This window comes from Heptranchias perlo, chromosome 14, assembly GCF_035084215.1.
Source record: "Heptranchias perlo isolate sHepPer1 chromosome 14, sHepPer1.hap1, whole genome shotgun sequence".
NCBI classification, from domain to species: Eukaryota; Metazoa; Chordata; class Chondrichthyes; order Hexanchiformes; family Hexanchidae; genus Heptranchias; species Heptranchias perlo.
This window is the reverse complement of record NC_090338.1, coordinates 41,566,797-41,583,975: the sequence shown is the minus strand read 5'-3', so window position 1 is coordinate 41,583,975 and position 17,179 is coordinate 41,566,797.

The following is a 17,179-nucleotide window of genomic DNA, read 5'->3' as shown; positions in this document are numbered from 1 at the left end:
ATTTTTATTCTGGGTAGCAATTTCCTTTTAACATAACTGTTAAAGAATTGATTGACTTGGGGATAATACCAGAGGATTGGAAGGTAGCAAACATTACATTATTTTAAAAGGAGGAAATGACAGACTAGTGTGCTTAGAATTAGTAATAAGATCATTGCTAAAATCCATCACCAGGGACAGAGTATGTGAGCACCTGAAAAAAGAATCAGAACGGCTTCTGAAAGGTTGGTTACATCTAACCTGCTAGAGGTCTTTGACAGAGTCATTGAAGTGGTAAATGAAGGAGGATCAATGGATGTCACATTCATGGGTCTTCAGGAACAAGGTTCTGCATAAGAAATTACTCTCTAAAATTACAGCATATGAAACTGGAAGCAACCTCATGGTATGGATAAGAAATTGGATGATGGGGAGAAAGCAGAGACAAGCTTGATAAAAGGGATATTCTTGGACTGGTGGGCAGTGATGGGTCATGAACCCTAGGGATTAGTAGCACGCTTTGACCATAAGAACAGCAGATGGGAATAAAGTCTAACCAGGAAAGCCCAAGGGATGGTAACAGAGGGATTTTGAGGCTCAGCTACATAAGTCATAAAAAACTGTCTCACAGCTGCAAAAAACAATTAAAAAGACTAATGGGATGCTGAGTTTATTCACAGGAGCTGTAGAATATGAAAGTAAGGAATTATTGCTGCAGTTATACAGAGCAATAGTCAGATCTTATTTAGAATACTGTGTAATCAGTTTTGGGACCTCATTTTGAGAAGGATATACTAGTCTTTGAGGGAGTCCAGCAATGATTCACTAGGATGACACCTAGGATGAAAAGGACTTAGCTATGATGAGACATTGAGCAAACTTGGGATGTATTCTCTAAAGATGAGGAGGTTAAAGGATGATCTGATTGAGGTATTTAAAATAATGAAAGGATTTCACAAAGTAGATAGGGAAAGATACTTCCATCTATTAAGGGAATCTAAAACAAGAAAGGATAGAAATAAAATGAGGAAAAATAATTTGCATTTATGTAACACCTTATCATGCCCCCAGAACATCCCAAAATGCTTTGCATATGATGAATTGTTTTTGAACAATATTTGGCAAATTTGGCAGCCAATTTAAGCACAGCAAGATCTGCTTTTGTTGGAGTTGTTTAAAGGTGGAATGCTGGCTAGGCTATCAAGAGAACTCCCTGCTCTTCTTCAAATAGTGTCATGGGATCTTTCACATCCACCTGAACAGGCAGACAGGATTCTGGTTCAATGTCTCATCCAAAAGATTGCACCTTTGATACTGTAAATCCCCATTAATACTGCACTGCAGGGTGTCGGCCTTGATTATGTGTCCTTCGTTAATTCTACACTGTAGTGTCCCAGCCCAGATTATGCTGAGGTCCTGGAGTGGCACTAAACTAACACTATTAACAAAGGGATCCAGAGCACCAAATTCCTCAATTGAGAGAGGGCATAATTCAGATTTGTTCCTTTGTCAGGACAGGAATTTGGGGTGGACCCAGATCTCCCGGAGAAGTGTGGCGTCATAAATTCTGGCAGTTTTCAGGGTGAGCAGTCATATATAAATCACAGAGTTAGAACGGGATGATGTAATCTTTCCTAATATCCACAACTTCCATCTTCCTATGTGTTCGTCTCATTGTAAACCACTATAAATAGATGCAGCTGCACTTCTCACCAAGATGGAAGTTCTTGTTTAAAGCAAAGCTGCTGACGGTGAGATTGCATTTCCAGATTACTGGACATTTCTTGGGATTGACTGGAGCTATTTAAAAAGTTTTTTTTCTCTGCTGTACTCAAGGAGGCTTCACCTAGATTCTCCAACACCAATGAAAATCTTTGTAGTTAAAAGAAATTAGGGAGCAACTTTCGAAAGGCTGCAAAAGGGGTTTCCTATTAAACATTGCACTGTACATGATAGATATGTTGGTGGAAAGGCAGCAGGAGGCTGTAAGGGAAGCCAGGTTAATCTGGCAGTATCAGAGAACCGTAACCTGTGGTACAAATCGACGCAGGCACACTTTCCAAGAAATCGTACATGAGATGTGTCTTAGGAGACGGTGCTACAGTCATGATGCTTTAGAAAAGCACTGTTCATTGCTCTCACCAGATCTGCAACCATGGTCCGCAGCACAGGAGATATAATTGTGGCAGACAAAGTGGCTTCACACTTTTATGCAACAGGCTCTTTCCTGGGAGCCACAAGAGACTTTTGCCGGGTCAACCACTTCACTGCACATTCTGGTATAAAGCAAATCACTAATGCTTTCTATTCTAGGGCCGCTCAGTTTATGCACTTTGACAGGGGTCTTAGACAGGTGACTGGGAGATTGTTTTTCAGAATGTCGCTGTCCCCAAGGTTGTAGGGATTATTGATTGCACCAATGTGGCTTTGTGGGCCCCAAATGTTAAACCCCATATTTATATTGACCACTTCCATTCCCTAAATACACATACTTTCCTGCATGTGAATTCCTGATATGCTGGGACCTATCAAGATATTTTTATACTTTGTCAGTCCATCCCTCGAATTGTGGTAGCATTGTTGTGTGCTTCACAACTTTATTATCAGAAAAAAATCTGATGATAGATGTCCTAGAGGATGCCAGAGAAGCTGATAATGATCCTTCTGATGTCAAAGAGCAGGTCTATGAAGAACATAAAGCAGGTACGCTGGCTGGTGCTGCTATAGAGCTGATAGCCAAACTCATTCAAGACATCTTCACAGATGCCTACAGCAATATTCTTTGAAGTCTTAACCCATTAAAAAGCAGCTTCATCTCACCAAACTCTCTACAGTCTAAATAACATCCTTACTCCTCATAGTGAGCCATCACATCATAATTATGAACCTCAACATCGGCACAATATCTGTTCCCTGTTGTCCTGTGAGATAACCAATCAATCCTTACATCAATGAATGTAGTGATTTATTACAACCATTTACAAAAATATTACTTGTTTTTTTCACCATGATCACACCTTGTGACCATGCAAATATTTTTCTACCCTATTCTAACACTTGTTCTGCATGCCACCCGAGATACAACCATCTGCTGCACATTTTGGGAGAGGCTGCATAGAACCTCCATATAAATTTGATTCTCTGCTAGTATTCTTCATTTCGTGGCAAGACCCCTGAGATCACCATTTGTGTGCTCTATTGCCAGGGTCTGATGTTTCTTAAGCCTCCACTCAGGTACATCTGGTTTCATTTCCACACCATCTTCATTATCTGTAAACCCCCGAATGTTGAGTGCAAGGGAGAGGATGAATCACAGGATGGGTGAGCGGGCACCAGTGTTGCCAGGTGCAATAAATCCGACCCTGACACCTTGTGGGCGGTGAAGAGTTCTTTATTGAGGTGATCAAACCAAGCACAAATTAAAACAATTACAATGCCCAAGCCATTGTTATAAGAACAGAACAAAATTACCCGTTTTCTTCTGAGTAGAGATGCTTGACTTGCTCTGGTGTTTCCTTCTTCTGTGTAGCTTCTTCCTCTCCTACTGACTGCTTACAATCACCTGTACTTATACTGACCGTGTTCTATGCCGGAGCCTTTGTAAGAGGTATTGTTGCTGGCAGCAGGTGATAGCCATAGCAAGCACACAGACTGCTGGGACTACAAGAAACACATAGGATGCCAGGCATGCCATAGGGGTTTCTCCAGCATTGAATGGTTTCTGCCACCGTGATTGGCCCCAAGAGCTGGAATGTCCTTTTCTGCTGCCTCGTTGCCCTGCTGAAGCTTAACTAGATGACGCTGGGAGGTGGCACTCCTGTCAGTTGCGCTTTGCGAACCAAATGATAGTAAGGCAAAGGGATGGCCAAAACGGGCAATGACTCCCTTTTCAAGTTCCCGTGAATTTGTAGCCTCGTGACATTATGCCTGATCGCCCTGCGCCGATAGTGAAAGCTGAGTTTGGTAGTAGTGTAGCAATATACCCCGTCACCGTGATAGGCGATGTTAGTCCCCTGCCAATGGGATATGATTTGCACATCACAAACGGGTGACTTATCAGCAAAGGTGTAGCCACAAGACTGCTGATCCTGAGTGTGGTTGGTCTCACAAGTCCAGGCGTCACCTCGTTGGACGCATAGCTGAAGATTCACAGCCCCCATCGCTCTCCTTGAACCAGATGAGATGGAGGGTGAAGATACTCCTTCAGTGTGGCGCCCTCAAGTTGCCCATCGTACTGGATGGTAAAGAGTGGTTGGCCGATTTGGTTGCCGAGTCGAAGGAGTTTGATTAATAGTCCAAAGTGCCCGCCTGTTGGCCTGGGTCTGTTCACAGAGCACTTCAACTACGTGTACCTGCGCGATTCACCTGACGAGGCAGAGGTTGGGCTATCCGGGCAGCCTCTTAATCAGTTGTTCATTGATCACCCAGCTAGGCAATTTACCTGTAACCAGATCCTTTAATCCTTTCTCTATCATCTCCTGCCAGTGAGACAGGTACATGCTACATACCACTGCCCGTGAGGCATTGGAGGCAATAACGGCCTGGTTGCTTATGATCTCATTGATTTTGTCTCAGGCAGTGTGGACAACCTGGGCAATTTCTTTGAATGATAAAAGATCCTTTAAGCTCTCGTCAATCATGCCCCTGGCACCTTTGTTCATCTTAGACAGCAACTCCTTCAGTTGTTTTGTTCGTTTTCCCTGATTGTAATATTGGTTCTCTATATTCAGACAATTAAAGACTGTCCCCGTAGCGGCTCCTCCCGCCGACCAGTCGGTGGCAGATCTCCATCGGCAGGCCGCCTCTGCCTGATAGTCTCCTCGTTCTCCCTCCCATTCCTTTCCTACAGTGTGCTTGTGAAACCATTCCCATTTCTGTTTAAGCATGGCCTAAGTCCATTCAGAATTGTGTACATCACACAAGCCTTGTGGAAGCGTTACATTGCTTAAATCAACAATAACGGGGACAATCTCATAATGTACATTTGTATGTACAATTTGGTGGGTGGGCTGAATCACTAACCCGTTATCTGGTCTGCTCATTAACACAGCACCATTGCACCTCACTTCAACAGGATGGTATTCCTATTGGAGTTGTGCCACTAAAGAGTTCCTCTCAGGTTACGAATCGTGTCGGTGCAGCTGTATTGTCCCTCATATCATTTATGGACATAGGGAAAATGGAGCTGCCATACTAACTGGGCCTGGCCACTTGGCTTGGGGATGACACCATACGGGAGGCCATAGGAGGAGGCAGAGATGCTGACCCTGTCGTCCCCCTTAACATTCCAGTGTTCAGGGCAGGAGATTGAGAGGATCACCTGCTTGACTTGCCATCTTGGCAGGATAACATAATCTCGCATAACAACCTCATTCTCCTTTTTTATCTTTGATCCGACGCACATCATCTTTTTTTCATTGCCAACAGTGATCGTATGGCAGTCCCTGTGTCCTGCGGTTGAGAATGGCCACATATATTCGGAACTAGGAATAATTTTGCATTCTATAATCAGTGGAGAGCCTCCGCTACAGTCACAGTGTTGTTGTCCGAACCTTTAGCGGAGATGACGTATTCCAACCATCCGTATAGCTCCGGTCCGGAGGAGGAAGTATGCGAAGTCCGTCGTTACGAGGGTCCGCTGGGCAGGGACCAAGCCAAGGGTCAAGTAGACTACCGACATGAAAATTAACCTGGATCATTTGCATGATGGTTGGCTCTGGTCAGACCTGAGAATAAATCAAGCACAGTATCTGGGTTACTTATCAGTCGGTACATCAGGTTGTGCTCTCTCAATATGGTGATAATGTATATGCTTTCGTTTATTCTTCCCTGTAAACTGTAACAAATATACCATGGGGCTCACTTTGTCTACTATAGAGAAGGGTCCTTTCCACTTGGGTGAATGGGAATGATCCTTCTTCCCATAATCAAGTACCATAACCACATCTCCCACCTCTTACTCAGATGGTTGGGCTTTCTTATCCAAATACCTTTTAACTTGACCCCTGGACTTCCCAAGGTTTTGTACGATTAGTGGTGCATATGTGGTCAACCATTTTAGCAAGTCGGGCCTCGCCTACTGTTCCCTGGAGTAGTGTGTTGGATGGCAGTAACAGGTGCCTGTCCATTCTTACACAGGAATAGAGTGGACAGCAATCTATTGGTCAATAATATTCTTTTCTATTTTCTGGCTTGTAACCTCTGGAGGAAGAAACAGTTCTGTTAACCCGAGTCTGCATAAGCAGCATTTTAGCTTAAACAGCAATTTTATAGATTTCTTATGGCTGATAACTGGTGGAGTTAGTGAGTGAAGAAAACTGTGGCAGATGGATTTCAATGTAGGTAAGTATGAGGTCATCCATTTTGGACCAAAAAAGAACAGATATGTGTATTTTTTAAATGGTGAAAAGCTAGGAACAGTGGAGGTAGAAGAAGATTTAGGCGCCCATGTACACAGATCACTAAAATGTAGTAGTCAGGCATAAAAAGTAATCAAAAAGGCTAATGGAACGTTAGCCTTTATAACTAGAGGGCTAAAATATAAATGGGAGGAAGTTTTGCTACAGCTATACAAAGTCCTGGTTAGACCAGATCTGGAGTACTATGTACAGTTCTGGGCACCGCACTTTACAAAGGATATATTGGCCTTGGAAGGAGTGCAGCGCAGATTCACCAGAATGTTACCAGGGCTCCAAGAGTTAAATTATGAGGACAGATTATATAAACGAGGCTTGTACTCCCTGGAATATAGACGGTTAAGGGGTGATTTGATTGAGGTTTTTAGGATTTTGAAAGGAAGTGATAGGTCAGATAGAGGGAAAATTTTTCCGCTGGTGGGGGAGTCTAGGACAAGGGGACATAACCTTAAAATCAGAGCCAGGCCATTCAGGAGAGAAGTTAGGAAACACGGTAGACGTGTGGAACTCCCACAAAAAGCAGTAGATGCTAGCTCAATTAATAATTTTAAATCTGAGATTGATAGATTTTTGCTAGCCAAGGGTATCAAGGGATATGTAGCCAAGGCAGGTAAATGGAGTTAGGATACAGATCACCCATGATCTCATTGAATGGCAGAACGGCCTCTAGGGGCTGAATGGCCTATTCCTGTTCCTATGTTCCTATGTAACTAGAGGAATTGAAGAAAACATAGAAACATTGTATTAAAAGGGTACATCTACCACACACCCACTGAAGGCAGAATAACTTCCATATCTTCTGCCCCAGCTCTTATACCAGAATTGATTTCTGTCATTGCCAATGTTTCTCTTCATGCTGACTTAATGGGGTAAATTTTAACCCCCCAAGAATGGGTGGGTTGGGGGCAGATGGGAAGTATAAATCCTCCGTTTTCAGAGCAGGACCGAATCCCGGCTCCAACGCGCCAACTTCTGGGTTTGATTCAGACGTGTTTGGATGCGTGTGTGTTTCTGACACCTGGAAGTCCCGCCGGCACTTAATCTCTTTGAGTAGAAGATGAACTCATCTTGGCTCGTGTCTTTATTTCTGATAATTGTGTGCATTCCTCTAACCTGTGGGGTGCTTTCAAGGACACTTAGCTTGTCTGGCAGTGGTTGTCCTTGGTGGGCAGATGCCAGAGCTGCTCTTACAGTGATTTCACGTTTTTCCAGCTGACTATGGACATGCTGGACAATCAGGTCAAGGGCAACAAAATTTTCTCCACCTCGAGGAATTACAATGTCTGACAGCTGTATGGTCGACTCCATGTACTGCTCAAAGGCAGATTTGACAAACCAGTTGTACTGTTTGATGACACCAACAATATCACGACCCCTCTCAGATATATCTCTCTTTAAGCGTCGGACAAGTCTTATGTCAGAGTAAGTATCCACAAAAACTTTCATATCCAATATTTAAAGGGCCAATATTTAAAGGGCCAATTTAGGCCTTTAAACCACTTAAGGGGATTAACTTTGTGTATTGAGTTACACAAACCATTTTAACTTCTCCTGAACATGTCTCCCATGGCCTCTGAAACACGCAATGGAAACGGAGATGAGTTGCAGCCGGCCCTCATTTGGACCTTTAAACCAGTGATTGACACTTCTGAATAAAAGATGTGTTTTTGCAGCAGGGCAATCAGTTGTCACAGTCAAACATTTGGCTGGGAGTTCATTGTGTTTAGACTGAGATTTCTTTGTTCAGAATTCTTGTGTTCTCAGAAATATTTACCTACATTTTGGACCCCTCAAACTGATAACATCAGGATTGGGGCACAGTGGATTTATTTTACAGTACATCTGAGGAGAAGGCACGTCACCATCCACGGCAGGCACATCGTGCAGTTTTGGGATCTGCAGGCACACAAGACAATGGTGTGCAACAAGGACCTGGAGAAGAGGAAAAAGGGGACCAACGGAGGGGCCAAGGTCGCAGGAGGCACTGCCCACGTGAGAGGTTCTACAGGCAGAGGCTGAGCTTCCTGGACCTCTCTGAGGAGCAGTGTCTACACATGCTCAGATTGAGTCACCAGGTGGTCCCACACATCTGCATGCTCCTTCATGCAGAGCTGCTCCTGCTGGGCCTGGTGGCCATGCATTGCCTGTTGCAGTTAAAGTCACCACTGCCCTCAATTTCTTCACCACTGGATCCTTCCAGGGTGCCACCAGTGACAACACCAGGATCTCTCAAACATCTGTTCATAAGTGTATACGACAGGTCACGGATGGCATGTTTGCCAGGGCATCCCACTACGTCAACTTCCCCTGCGATGACACAGCCAGACTGAGAGGGCAGTAGGTTTCAACTCTCTGGCTGGCTTTCCACGGATACAGGAGCAATTGATTGTACACATGTAGTAATCCAAGGACCTGGGCATGAGCCAGGACTGTTCATCAACCGAAAGGAATATCACTCCATCAATGCACTGCTGGTTTGGGGCCACCAGAGGAGGTTTCTGAAGGGGTGTGCCAAATTCCCTGGCAGCTGCCATGATCCCCTCATTTTGCGTGAGTCCAACATCCCAGCCCTCTTCCATGCACAAGACTGACTTAAAGGATGGCTCCTTGGAGACCAGGGATACCCCTTGCAAAATTGGCTCATGACACCTGTGAGAAACCCCACCAATGAGGCACAGCAGCGGTACAATGACAGTCACATCACCACCAGGTCTGTCGTCGAACCAGCCATTGGAATGCTGAAGTTGCACTTCAGGTGCCTGGATCAATCTGGGGATGCCCTTCAGTACTCACCAGCGAGGGTGTGCAGCATAATAGTTGTGTGTTGCGTCCTGCACAACATCACTCAACAGAGGGGGTTACAGGTGGAGGAGCTTCAACGCGCTCATGAAGCATCTGCATCTGACTAAAACATTGAAGAAAACGATGAGTAGAAGGAGGAGAAGGAGGAGGAGGAAGATGGGCAACACATTGGCAGAGCAGCGGCATATATGGTTGTTCGTGATGCCAGGGAGTCATTCATATCTAACAGGTTCTCATAAGGAGATCTGCAAACTGAAGATAGTGAACTACTCAGACCACCTGAAACAACCACCACCACGGACACCAGCCCATCCCGCCTCCACTTGCACAAAACAGTCCTTCAACCACACATACACCCATTGTGAACGTGCCCAATGGGTGGCATCATGTCTTAGTGTTCATGATGAAGCACATGAATGGGCCCTTTCAAAAAAGGGACTCAAGAATGGACAAAACATAGCAGTGGTGGTGACAATTACAACATTTAATATGCATGTAATAAAAAACAAATATAAATGAAAACCATGACATTGTGTCAGACACCCGTGGTGATCACAAAACCTTAGCCTTCCTCTTCCTACTGCTTCTACATGCTGCATAAGGTGTGGCTTCAGCAGAGGTAGTGGCAGGTTGCTCAGGTCGCAAGTACATGAATCACAAAAAGTTAGTATGCAGGTATAGCAGGTGATTAGGAAGGCAAATGGAATGTTGTCATTTATTGCAAGGGGAATGGAATATAAAAGTAGGGATGTTTTACTACAGTTGTACTGGGCATTGGTGAGACCACATCTAGAATACTGCGTGCACTTTTGGTTTCCTTATTTAAGAAAGGACATAATTGCTTTGGAGGCGATTCAGAGAAGGTTCACTCGACTGATTCCTGGGATGAGGAGGTTATCTTATGAGGAAAGGTTGGACAAGTTGGGCCTGTATACACTGGAGTTTAGAAGAATGAGAGGTGATCTTATTGAAACATACAAGATCCTGAGGGGACTAGAAGGGGTAGATGCTGAGGGGACGTTTCCCCTTGTGGGAGAGACTAGAACTAGAGGCCACAGTTTAAAAATAAGGGGTCTCCCATTTAAGACGGAGATGAGGAGAAATTTTTTCTTTCAGAGGGTTGTGAGTCTATGGAACTCCCTTCCCCAGAGAGCAGTGGTGGTAGGGTCATTGAATATTTTTAAGGATGAGTTAGATAGATTCCTGATTAATAAGGGAGTCAAAGGTTATAGTAGGTAGACGGGAAAGTAGGGCTGAGGTCACAATCAGATCAGCCATGATCTTATCAAATGGCAGAGCAGGCTCAAGGGGCCGAATGGCCTACTCGTGCTCTTAATTCGTATGTTCGTAGGTCCCTGCCTCGACTGCTGAGGTGCTTTCGGCCTAGGCCCTCTGGATTTTGGAGCCTTGAAGGCCCCGCCAAAGACTGCTCCACCTGCATCTATGCAGGGGCAGACACGGCCATCTGGAGAGGAGGCAGCATTGCAGGTACTGGTTGAGCGGGGAGCAACGGGTGAGACTTTGAGTGGAATCCCCACTTCCATGTCTCCTTTTGCTATCATCCCTCTCCAGGGCCACAGCCTCATCACTCCTACCATTCTGCTGGACAACAGCTTGGAGCACATCTGTGACGCATTCAAAGGCCACGGCTAAAGTACCTGTCTGACTGTTTAAGGCCGCAGAAAATTTGACATCCCCAGTCCGCACGGCTGTTGTCATAGCCTGAATGGACTCATTTCTAAGCCATGCTTGAAGCTGAATGAAGGCTGCCATTCTCTCCATCATAGATATTCCCACCCTTACCTGTGCCACCAGTCCACTAATGCTGGAGGTGGACTCCTCCATCCTCTCCGCTAATGTGGAGACTGTGCATGGCACATCTTCCAGTACCTCGCAATGATGCAGCTGTACTTCTATCATTATCAATCTCAACGATGGCCCCTGGGGTTCAGCATCTGTATCAAGCTGAGCAGAGCTTGGAAAGGAGTGCACCCCCCCGACGCGGACTCTCCACAGCTGCCCCTGCCACCAGTGTCTGCTCGTGCTCACTTGTTAGTGGTGAATCACCAGATAACAACCCAACTCTCTGCCTAATAGGACCCACCGAAGTGGAGTATCTACGCTGGTGCATGGCTGGTTATGATGTGATGGTGCGTCCTCAGCGGAATGGAGCTCCTCTGAGGAATCGCCCTCTTCCATGATGCGTGCCTCTTCATCAATCCTTGAAGTCCCTTGGAGAGAACATAAAGCAATATTAAGAATCATCGCAGAAGTCAGTTTGCAGAGGGCATACTGAAGTGTGCAACAGGTCAATCGTTGATAACATCAATTCATGATGTGTGTGAAGGATGTTAAAGTACTGTCACCAAACATTTGCAGTGTGTCAGTCTTGGCAGCTCCGATGGCCAGGCATTCCAATGTGAGACTGAGCTGTAAGGCCAGTCCTCCGCCTCTGTCAGGGCACAATTTGTGGTGATCCCACCCTCCAGACTTACTCCTCTCCCATGCATTTTGCACTCTCTTCCCCTAGAAGGGGAGAAAGAACAGATGTATGAGTGAATGAAGGCGACATGGACACCCAATGGATGCAGTGCTCTGGGTGAGGCTGACAATGAAAGAGATGTATTAAAAGTCGAGTATCAGACAGGTTCATGACATTGCATCAGGATTGGGGTGAGTGGGAGTGGTGGGGAACATAGGAACATAGGAACAGGAGTAGGCCATTCAGCCCCTCGTGCCTGCTCCGCCATTTGATAAGATCATGGCTGATCTGTGATCTAACTCCATATACCTGCTTTTGGCCCATATCCCTTAATACCTTTGGTTGCCAAAAAAATATCTATTTCACATTTAAATTTAGCAATTGAGCTAGTATCAATTGCCATTTGCGGAAGAGAGTTCCAAACTTCTACCACCCTTTGTGTGTAGAAATGTTTTCTAATCTCAATCCTGAAAAGTCTGGCTCTAATTTTTAGACTGTGCCCCTGACTCCGAGAATCCCCAACCAACGGAAATAATTTCTCTCTATCCACCCTATCTGTTCCCCTTAGTATCTTATAAACTTCGATCAGATCACCCCTTAACCTTCTAAACTCTAGAGAATACAACCCCAATTTGTGTAATCTCTCCTCGTAACTTAACTCTTGAAGTCCAGATATCATTCTTGTAAACCTACGCTGCACTCCCTCCAAGGCCAATACGTCCTTCCGAAGTTGCGGTGCCCAGAACTGCTCACAGTACTCCAGGTGTGGTCTAACCAGGGTCTTGTATAGCTGCAGCATAACTTCTGCCCCCTTGTACTCTAGTCCTCCAGATATAAAGGCCAGCATTCCATTAGCCTTATTGATTATTTTCTGCGCCTGTTCATGACAGTTCAATGATCTATGTACCTGAACCCCTAAGTCCCTTTGGACATCCACTGTTTTTAACTTTTTACCATTTAGAAAGTACCCTGTTCTATCCTTTTTTGATCCAAAGTGGATGACCTCACATTTGTCTACATTGAATTCCATTTGCCACAGTTTTGCCCATTCTCCTAATCTATAAATATCCCTTTGTAATTTTATGTTTTCATCTACACTGCTTACAATGCCACCAATCTTTGTGTCATCGACAAACTGAAATATGAGACTTTCTATGCCTTCATCTAAGTCGTTAATAAATATGGTGAATAATTGAGGCCCCAAGACAGATCCCTGCGGGACTCCACTAGTCACATCCTGCCAATGTGAGTACTTACCCATTATCCCTACTCTCTGTTGTCTTTCGCTCAGCCAACTTCCTAACCAAGTCCGTACTTTTCTCTCGATTCCATGGGCTTCTATCTTAGCTAACAGTCTCTTTTGTGGGACCGTATCAAATGCCTTCTAGAAGTCCATATAAATAACATCCATTGACATTCCCCTGTCCATTACTTTAGTCACCTCTTCAAAAAATCCAATCAGGTTTGTCAGGCACAACCTACCTTTCACAAATCCATGCTGGCTCTCTCTGATTAACTGAAAATTCTTGAGGTGTTCTGTCACCCTATCCTTAATTATAGACTCCAGCATTTTCCCCACAACAGATGTTAGGCTAACTGGTCTATAATTCCCTGGTTTCCCTCTCTCTCCTTTCTTAAAAAGCGGAGTGACATGTGCAATTTTCCAATCTAGAGGGACAGTTCCTGATTCTAGAGAACTTTGAAAGATTATACTTCGAGCATCTGCAATGTGCTCACCTATTTCCTTTAAAACCCTGGGATGGAAACCATCTGGTCCTGGGGATTTGTCACTCTTTAGTGCTATTATTTTCTTCATTACTCTTTGCTTTACTTATGTTAATTTTATTGAGTCCCTGTCCCCGATTCAATATTAGTTTTCTTGGGATTTCTGGCATACTAGCCTCTTTTTCTACTGTAAATACTGATGCAAAGTAATTGTTCAACTTATCTGCCATTTCTCCATTGTCAATGACAATATCCCCATTTTCAGTTTTTAAGGGGCCTGCACTGCTCCTGACCACCCTCTTTTTCCTACTATAACAACAAAAGTTCCTTGTATTGGTTTTGATATCCCTCGCAAGTTTCTTTTCATACTCTCTTTTTCTAGCTCTTACTATCTGTTTTGTGACCCTTTGTTGATCTTTGTACCTTTCCCATTCACCAGGATCTGTGCCATTCTTTGCCTTTTTGTATGCCCTTTCCTTATGTCTTATACTGTCCCTTACCCCTCAGGGGTATAAACTGATTCTGTATCACGGGAAGTGAGGAAGTGCACAGAAAATGAAGGTAAGTTGATAATGAGACTTAAGTGGGTGTGATGAGTGATGTTATGGGGTAGGCATGGCAGGACAGAGTGGGGGAGGGAATGTACACCACAGAATGTAGCTGAATCAGTAAATGTGCTTACTTTTCCTGACCTGGTTAGGTCATTAAAGCTCTTCCTGCACTGCACCCATGTCCTTACCATGGTGCTCCTGCTGCTCAGCTCTTCTGCCACCTTGAACCAGGCCTTCTTGGTGGCAGAGGCAGGGTGCTTCCTCCTATCACTCGGGTACAACATGTCCCTTCTGCTCCTCACACCAGCCAATAGCAACTCAAGCGCAGAATCATTAAACCGGGGTGCTGGCTTAGTCCTTTGTTGCTGCATTTCTTCAAATTCCTCCTTTCTCCCTTAAAATCCATGGTTGCAATGACCCTTTAAATACTCCAGCTCCTAGCACGCCATTCAGGTGCGCAGTACGCCCGCTGCATAGCTTGGAGACGCAAAACCCCGGAAGTCACATTAAGTCGTGATTGATCGAAACAATGCACGCAAAATTTTTCCGGGTTTCCCTCATAACTATTCAGCCCCCCCCGCTGAGTTCCCATCAGTATGTTAAATTTATTCCTAATATGTCAAATGGCTGCAGTTTCTCATCCAGTGGCCTACTGCTCCCTATCATTACATACTACCTTCTGCTGTAGAAGGAATGCATTGTGTTAACTGGTTGCAGCAGCCTCAGGTCACAGTCTGTCAGGATTCAGTAAGGTGGAAGTGAACAAGGACCTCAGTGTGCTAGCATTACAGATGTGAGACAACTGACATAAGTGATGCCAGATCATAGTGCTTCTGGTGGAAGGAACAAGCTGCCACTTGTTGCCCCAAACGGCACAGCTTGAATATTGAGGCAGTGAATATGCGTTTGCCTCTGTGTTTCAGCACCCTTTCCTGTTATTCAGCTAACAACTCATTTACCTTTCATGACTTTGTGAGGTCAATTCATTTTTACTGACACTGTCAGATGGTTCTTGGGATGCTGGAGACGCCATTCACAGCCATAGCCACCTCCTTCCACATGATCCAGGTTGCTGCCTTCCCAACTATTCCATCAAGAACATCTTCACTTTCTCTGATTTCTGACAACAGAATTTCATTGCCAGCCCTAGGAAAATTTGATTCCCACCATTTTTCCTCCTTCTGCAGCTACCATTGCATTCCCTCTTAACATAGCCTACTCAGCTCTTTAAATAGATGGAACCCTTTAAATGAGAAAGCTGCACTCGTGCTTCACCCCACTGTCAGGACAGAGTTGCTTCCAATCGTTTCCAAATTTTCCACCCCTTCCCCCCCCCCCTCACCCAGCATGTCTGGCCTGCTGCTGGCAGGCCTCATATCCTTGTCCCACCGAGCATTATGCAAAATAGATGACCCTAGAATTTCTGATGGAGTCAGCATCCTTTGGATATCAGTGGACGGAAATCCCACCCCACCACAATTCCACCAGCAAATTAAGGACCCAGGAATTTCGGGGCCTTAATCTTAAAATTAGGAATAAGCCAGTTAAAAGTGCCTCCAGGAAAAAAATGATCACGCAAAGGAATGCCAGGTTGTGGCCATAGATGCAGAATCAATTGAGACATTGAAAAGGAAGATGGATACTTATTCGGGAAGTAAGATTAAAAGTATAATAAGCTTCCAAAGCTAACGAAATGGCGAAGTGAGCTTGATGGGTAAATGGTCTACTCCTGTTCTAGAAACATGACCTCAACTGTTTTTAATCCAAAAAATTTACTGAAACAACTTGAAAAATACACAGTATGCAAAACTCTACTTTTTGGAGGCAAGGATTATAGATTTCACGTAAACTGTAGCTACAGATTGTTCAGCTGTAAGTTTTCATCGATCTCTACCAAACTGACATGTAGCTCATAAACAGTTCATGTAAAAAGGTAAAGGTAAAGACAATTCAAAAAGGTTGAAGAATTACTTTAAAGCTAGTCCTTACAGCACCATCCATCTCCAGGGAATTATGTACCCATGAGACACCCTTTTTTTTAAAGGAAAAAAATCACCCGACACTATGAGGTTCAAGAATCTCTTATCACAGTAATGTTCCTGAGATTTTTTAAAATTTATTCATGGGATGTGGGCATCGCTGGCGAGGCCGGCATTTATTGCCCATCCCTAATTGCCCTTGAGAAGGTGGTGGTGAGCCACCTTCTTGAACCGTTGCAATCCGTGTGGTGAAGGTTCTCCCACAGTGCTGTTAGGAAGGGAGTTCCAGGATTTTGACCCAGCGACAATGAAGGAACGGCGATATATTTCCAAGTCGGGGTGGTGTGTAACTTGGAGGGGAACGTGCAGGTGGTGTTGTTCCCATGTACCTGCTGCTCTTGTCCTTCTGGGTGGTAGAGGTCGCGGGTCTGGGAGGTGCTGTCGAAGAAGCCTTGGCGAGTTGCTGCAGTGCATCCTGTGGATGGTACACACTGCAGCCACTGTGCACCGGTGGTGAAGGGAGTGAATGTTTAGGGTGGTGGATGGGGTGTATTATATTAGGAGTAGTATGATGGTATCTGCATCTCTCACAACTCACTGCCATCACTGTGATGTAATTTTAAGGTATTCTAATGAGTTGTTTCCTCTTACAACAGTCTAGTCACACTTCCCATTAGCAGATCCTAACTTTCCAAACAGAAAAGTGTAGTCCTGTGATTTATTGCATCTGCAAAGACCTCATACCTTTTAGGACTCTCATAATTCTAGACTACTAGCATGCACTGCACTTTATTTCTCTCCAAGTGACTCCACAAGACAGTATTACCAACTCACCACATTTACGCTGGACTCAGATTCCAAATTAATTAATTAAATTTATTTACAGAAATTAAACAAGTAGCATATAGAACAGCCCAAGCTTATGCACAACGACAGCAGTAAATGGCTTGATCTTTTAAACTACACTTTATTATATCACTACCTTTATATAGGGTCAACGTCATGGAATTTGTCACAGGTAATTTTATTAATGTAATACCCCTACAGTATGGGGTAGATATTCAGGAGGGTCATTTTTGGGTGTGCTGGGGGCGCAGGATACATTCCCTGTGCCTGAATGGCGAGACCCGAGGCACCCCAATATTGGGCCTTGAACTTCATTCCAATGGAGTTGGTTTGGTGCGAACAGCCAGCCGGCGAAAAGGACACCAAGATTGGGCCGCTGCTAGTGTCTATTTTTTTGAT